Consider the following 7,462-nt stretch of genomic DNA (forward strand, 5'->3'; position numbering starts at 1 on the left):
TCCTCGTGAACTTCATAAATAGTTCGGATTCCCATCAACCTATGGCCGGTTTTGACTATTTTTTAGCTCGGGACGAAAATAAAAAAGAATGCCCCTAATTAATATATATATATATATATATGTAATATAAAATTATTTTTAGATTTTTATTAAATTTAAAATAATAATTCATTATAATATAAAAATGTCAAAAAATATATTTAAGCATACAAATACTTAAAAAAAACATTGTCTTCGAGTAATCTTCAATATATAAAAAAATCAAAAGAAAGAGATTGAAAATGTGATCTACCTAGACTTTTAAGAGTAATCTTCAATATGATTTAAACACCACAATTAATAATAAATAATTGCATTTTTGTTTAGGAGAAATATGATAAATAAAAAATAAAAAAAAAATCAGAGGAATCGTGAAATATGGAAGAGAAAAGAAACACCCTAATTATACTTAAACTTTTTTCTCTCATTGAGTTTTGAAAAAAAATAACGTTAATTTTTTTTCATTGATATGAAAATCTGGAAACAAGATTTGGTGAATTGATGGAGACAATTTGAAAAGGCCAAAATTAAAGAGGTTCAATTAATTTTTTTTAAATTAAAATTTTATGGGAATAACAACTTATTAACGTTAATATATAAAATTCAACTAGCACAATTGACACTTTATTGAATTCATGAGCCCCATTCTTTTATTTTAATTTTTTTTTATTATAAAAATAAAGAAAATTATTTTACTTAATTTATGGGCCCTGGGCAGGCACCTCTCCTGCCCTGGCCCAGGGCTGGCGCTGGATCCGCTGACCATTGACTTTGATTGATATTTACTTGACACGTTGACTCTGAATTTTCGATATGAGTTGATCGATTTTGTCTTGGAAACCTCTTTTGCATTCCATATTATTTATTTAGATTTTCTAATGCAATTATTATTGAAAAAGAAGAATAATTTTTTAATATTTGTGTATGAAGGTGACTAGACTTTCCTCGATTGGTCAATAGTAGACCTAGATCCATATAATACATCATATTTTTATTTTAATTTAAACTTTATATACACTCTTTCAATGTCGAAAATAAAGATAAGTCATGCCGTACATACTTTAAAAAAGACGGTCAATATAATACATATTTATTTATGTGATAATGCTGTATTTGTGTCTTAGCTCTGAAGGAGGGAATAGATTCGAGTTTAAAAGAATCAGATACAGCATATCAACTTTATCAATTTAATACTGTACCACACAAAGTACCTTCTGCTTAAGGGTTTCCCACATGAGATGCACTTAATAAGTGCATCGCATTTGATCAAATTGAAGCTTTAATACACTGTTTTATATTAAGTGATGGTATTAATATATAATAAAGTTAAAAAGGATATATCTCAAATAATGGGAAACGTCTACAGAAATAAGAGTGAATTAATAGTATAAGTTGGACTTTTTTATTACAGTTATCACAAATTAGCTAGCTACACAAGAATAAAAGAATTATACAAGGAAATTGTTAAACGACTCAGACAAATTATAAAATACATTTTTAACTAAGCGTAACCTAACACATACAAAGTCAACCTTTTAAAAGGAATTTCGAAAGTTTTTTTTTTTAAAGAAAATGTAACTTTGAATGTACGAGTTTAAAATAAGAGTAAATTAAAAAAAATAAGTTTGAGAGTTTGTTACATATGGAAAAGATTAGGACACCCTCACAACGTTAAAAAATCGATACCTATAAAATAATTTATCCTATAATTTTAAAAATAATTATAAATATGGATTTAAATTCGAAATATGATCCCTTGAACAAGTGAAAATTTTGTCAAGGATTTTCTTCTATCACGAATACTGAATGGATTAAAAATCTCATTAAATAACTAAGTTCGGACCAAATTAAAATAAATTAAGAATTTAACGCCAAAAATCCTATTACACTACCAAACTAGGATTAACGTGAAGGAACTTAGGGTCTAAGGCCAAAATTATTAACCAATCTTGAATTAAGGACCTAATGTAATGGTTCTTAAAATTCATTTATATAGAAGCTGTACAAAACAGACATGGCCTACAACAAAAACTTAAAGCTCACATCTTTCCCTATGATTGGCAAAATCATCAACCAAAAGTTGGATTCTCTTTGATTAGGACAATGAGCCTAAGACACTTGGCCACCGGCTGTTCTTCGAGAAAAAATAGAAGCAAAAGAATTGGCAATTCCGACCAAGATAGCCACTTTCACTTTACCCCTCTTCGGGTGAGAAGCTGCCGTCGTTGATCATTTCTGTCCCTTGCTCCGGCCATGTTCTTCTTACAATTGTCGTAACTAAGATATTAAGAGGTGTAAAAGATGTCTGTGTTGTATGATGGTATGCTTGTCCATTGCTTATATATACAAGGGGATGAATAAATATTTGCCCTCCGTTTGTTACGAATATTACAGTCATGCCCCATATTGTCCTTTTTGTCTGCGTGAAGTGTTGCACATGATGGACTCTTCTAGTGTAAGGACATTGCATTTGTTTAATACAAAGTTTATAATTCTATATTACACAGGCCGAGTTGGTCCATTTAGATGCAGGGACAAGAAAATATTCTGTCTTGTAATAAAATAGTGCTTAAAGTAAGGTTCCAATTTTAATTATTGATGTCTTGTCTTCATTTAAATCACGTTCTCCATTGCATTCACACTAATTATATATATATATATAATGAAAACAAAAACAGATCTAGTTACGATGCTTTTTTTCATTAATCTAATTACGATGATGTTCACCTGCACTATTAAAGATACCAACTTTTAATAAACATACCAAATTTTTATTTTTTTAATAAAGGTGTAGGGTGTATAGACGGAAAAGGAATAAAAATGAGCAAATGGGTTGTGAGATTGATTTTTTTTTGCATGAAAAATCATTCCAGTCATTAGAAATTACGGTTATTCAATCAAAAGTCTCAGATCTGTTAAAAATTTATTCGATTAAAAATATTTGTGATAACTGTAAATTTAAAGAAAAATGAAATTAATATGTAACAAAAAATAAAATAAAATAAAATTGAAATTGATATAATTTAAACAAATCGGAAAATAAAATGGGTTGCCTAATGACGTTAAACAAAGTGCTTTATGGGGGCAACCCATTTTATTTTACGATTTGCTTAAATTATTTAAATTTTAATTTAATTTAATTTTTTGTTACATATTAATTTTTTTCTTTGAATTTTTAGTTATCACAAATATTTTTAATCAAACAAATTTGTAGTAGATCTGAGACTTTTGATCGATTCCAGCCGTGCGGCACACAATAACAAAGCTCCCCCAACCCGACGAAAGTTAGCATAACCCATTTGCCTATTTTTATTTCTTTGCTGCCCATACACCCTACACCTTTATTAAAAAAACCATAAAGTTTGTATGTTTAGTAAATTGTTTAATATATTTAGACTCACCCTTAAAAATATTTGTGATAACTGAAAATTCAAAGAAAAATAAAATTAATATGTAACAAAAAATAAAATTAAATTGAAATTAATATAATTTAAACAAATCGAAAAATAAATTGGATTGTATAACGACGTTAAACAAAGTGCTCTATAAGATGCAACCCATTTTATTTTCCGTTTTGTTTAAATTATTTCAATTTCAATTTCATTTTATTTTTTATTACATATTAATTTTTTTTTGAATTTTCAGTTATCACAAATATTTTTAATCGAACAAATTTGTAGCAGATCTGAGACTTTTGATCAATTCCAGCCGTGCGATACACATTAACAAAGCTCCCCCAACCCGGCGCAAGTTAGCATAACACATTTGCCCATTTTTTATTTTTTTGTCACCCATACACCTTACACCTTTATTAAAAAAACAAAAAAGTTTGTATGTTTAGTAAATTGTTTGGTATATTTAGACTCACCCGAAAAAATATTTGTGATAACTGAAAATTCAAAGAAAAATAAAATTAATATGTAAGAAAAAATAAAATAAAATTAAATTGATATAATTTAAACAAATCGGAAAATAAAATGGGTTGCCTAACGATGTTAAACAAAATGTTTTATGGGAGGCAACCCATTTTATTTTCTTTGTCACCCATACACCTTACACCTTTATTAAAAAAATAAAAAAGTTTGTATGTTTAGTAAATTGTTTGGTATATTTAGACTCACCCGAAAAAATATTTGTGATAACTAAAAATTCAAAGAAAAATAAAATTACATAACTCATTTGCCAATTTTTTATTTCTTTGTCACTCATACACCTTACACCTTTATTAAAAAAAACAAAAAAGTTTGTATGTTTAGTAAATTGTTTGGTATATTTAGACTCACCCGAAAAAATATTTGTGATAACTGAAAATTCAAAGAAAAATAAAATTAATATGTAAGAAAAAATAAAATAAAATTGAAATTGATATAATTTAAATAAATCGAAAAATAAAATGGGTTGCCTAACGATGTTAAACAAAGTGCTTTATGGGAAGCAACCCATTTGATTTTTCGATTTGTTTAAATTATTTCAATTTCAATTTCATTTTATTTTTTGTTACATATTAATTTTATTTTTCTTTGAATTTTCAGTTATCACAAATATTTTTAATCGAATAAATTTGTAGCAGATCTGAGACTTTTGATCGATTTCAGCCATGCGGCACACATTAACAAAGCTCCCCCAACCCGGCGCAAGTTAGCATAACACATTTGCTCATTTTTTATTTCTTTGCCGCCCATACACCCTACACCTTTATTAAAAAAATTGGTATGTTTAATAAATTGTTTGGTATATTTAGAATCACCTTTAAAAATATTTGTGATAACTGAAAATTTAAAGAAAAATAAAATTAATATGTAACAAAAAATAAAATTAAATTGAAATTGATGTAATTTAAACAAATCGAAAAATAAAATGGATTGCCTAACGACGTTAAATAAAGTGCTTTATGGGAGGCAACCCATTTTATTTTTCGATTTGTTTAAATTATTTCTATTTCAATTTTATTTTATTTTTTGTTACATATTAATTTTTTTCTTTGAATTTTCAGTTATCACAAATATTTTTAATCGAACAAATTTGTAGCAGATCTGAGACTTTTGATCGATTCCAGCCGTGCGGTACACATTAACAAAGTTCCCCCAACCCGGCGCAAGTTAGCATAACCTATTTGCCTATTTTTTATTTCTTTGCCGCCCATACACCCTACACCTTTATTAAAAAAAATCAAAAAGTTTGTATGTTTAGTAAATTGTTTGGTATATTTAGACTCACCCTTAAAAATATTTGTAATAACTGAAAATTCAAAGAAAAATAAAATTAATATGTAACAAAAAAATAAAATAAAATTGAAATTGATATAATTTAAACAAATCGGAAAATAAAATGGGTTGTCTAACAACGTTAAACAAAGTGCTTTATGGGAGGCAACCCATTTTATTTTCTGATTTGTTTAAATTATTTCAATTTCAATTTATTTTTATTTGTTTACATATTAATTTTATTTTTCTTTGAATTTTCAATTATCAAAAATATTTTTAATCGAACAAATTTGTAACAGATCTGAGACTTTTGATCGATTCCAGCCGTGCGGCACACATTAACAAATCTCCCCAACCCGGCGCAAGTTAACATAACTCATTTGCCCATTTTTTATTTCTTTGTCGCTCATACACCTTACACCTTTATTAAAAAACCAAAAAGTTAGTATGCTTAGTAAATTGTTTGGTATATTTAGACTTACCCTTAAAAATATTTGTGATAATTGAAAATTCAAAGAAAAATAAAATTAATATGTAACAAAAAAATAAAAGTAAATTGATATTGATATAATTTAAACAAATCTGAAAATAAAATGGGTTGCCTAACGACGTTAAACAAAGTGTTTTATGCGAGGCAACTCATTTTATTTTTCAATTTGTTTAAATTATTTCAATTTTAATTTAATTTAATTTTTTGTTACATATTAATTTTATTTTTCTTTGAATTTTCAGTTATCATAAATGTTTTTAATCGAACAAAATTGTAGAAGATATGAGACTTTTGATCGATTCCAACCGTGCGGCACACATTAACAAAGCTCCCCCAACCCGGCGCAAGTTAGCATAACCCATTTGCCCATTTTTTATTTTTTTTCCGCCCATACACCCTACTCCTTTATTAAAATAACCAAAAAAATAGTATATTTAGTAAATTATTTTGAATATTTAGACTCACCCATTATTATTATTATTATTATTACTATTATGCAACGATTTCTAGAAGTTTAATGAATATATAAAGATTAACTTAATAATTTATTGCTCAATAATAGTTAATGGGAACGCAATGGAACATGTGATTTAAAATTTAAATGCAGACATGACATCATAATTATTAAACTTCACACTAAAAAAACCTTTTAGCATTACTTTATATTATTATAATTAAGACACGAATCTTTGTTGTCTGCTGTCTTTAAATGGACCAGCTCAGCCTTTTCAATATTCAATTATAGAATCATATTCTTTTATTTTATATTGAAAAGTTCAAACGATTAGATTTACTACTACGAAAATGAATGCGACACTCGATGAAACTTATTTTAGGAGTTGATGGATTTTTTTTTCACAAATAGATATTGCTAAAGATAAATTATGTAGCTAGCATTTTAATAGTAAGTTGTTTTCTAATAAAGTCATTAGATTATAAAAAATCATAAATGCACCGCTCACATGTTATCAAAAATTATAAAATGATTATCGATCATTAATTTTTGAGTCTAACCAAAAAAATAATATAATAATTTTAAATCTCAAAATTTATAATTCCGCCTACAGAACTAATTTAATTACTCCAAGAGGAGAAAATCAAATGATTTAGCGTGTAAAGCTGTATAAACTTTTTTGTCTTCGATATTTACATAATCTATTAATTTGATCATCAATTTAAATAGTTTAATGAAATTAATTATTAACATTTATAAATTCTATCAATATGATCATCAAATACATATTCATCGTAAACCTCATCCAATTCATCAATGAGTTTCATCACAACAAGCAACAACCAATTAGCAGACAAAATAACACAATCTAGAAAGAAACAGAAGCATAAATAGAGATAAAAATCATCAGAATCGATAGGCAAGAGAACAACGAATAGCAAAACACACCTGCAAGGAAATTAAGAAGCTCAAAACCTTACATGATTTTACAAATATCAATTTTCCGTTTCAAGGATTGGCACAACTATTTCCCTAAACCCCGTATTTCCACAATATCCTCGATTCCATCTCTTTCTTCCATACTTTTTCTTTAAACTACTTGATTAAGATTGATAGTATTAGTGATTAAATTGAAAATGTTTGAAGTTTGATGACTATAAAAGTAATATGCTAATAAATAAGTGATTAAAGCTGTTTTTTACCCAAATAAGATTCTTTTATTATCGAGGTGTTTTGATGCGCAAAGTGAAAAGATTGTGATACGAAATGGACCCA

The sequence above is a fragment of the Hibiscus syriacus genome, unplaced genomic scaffold (assembly GCF_006381635.1).
Source record: "Hibiscus syriacus cultivar Baekdansim isolate YM2019G1 unplaced genomic scaffold, ASM638163v2 tig00004072_pilon, whole genome shotgun sequence".
Taxonomy (NCBI): domain Eukaryota; kingdom Viridiplantae; phylum Streptophyta; class Magnoliopsida; order Malvales; family Malvaceae; genus Hibiscus; species Hibiscus syriacus.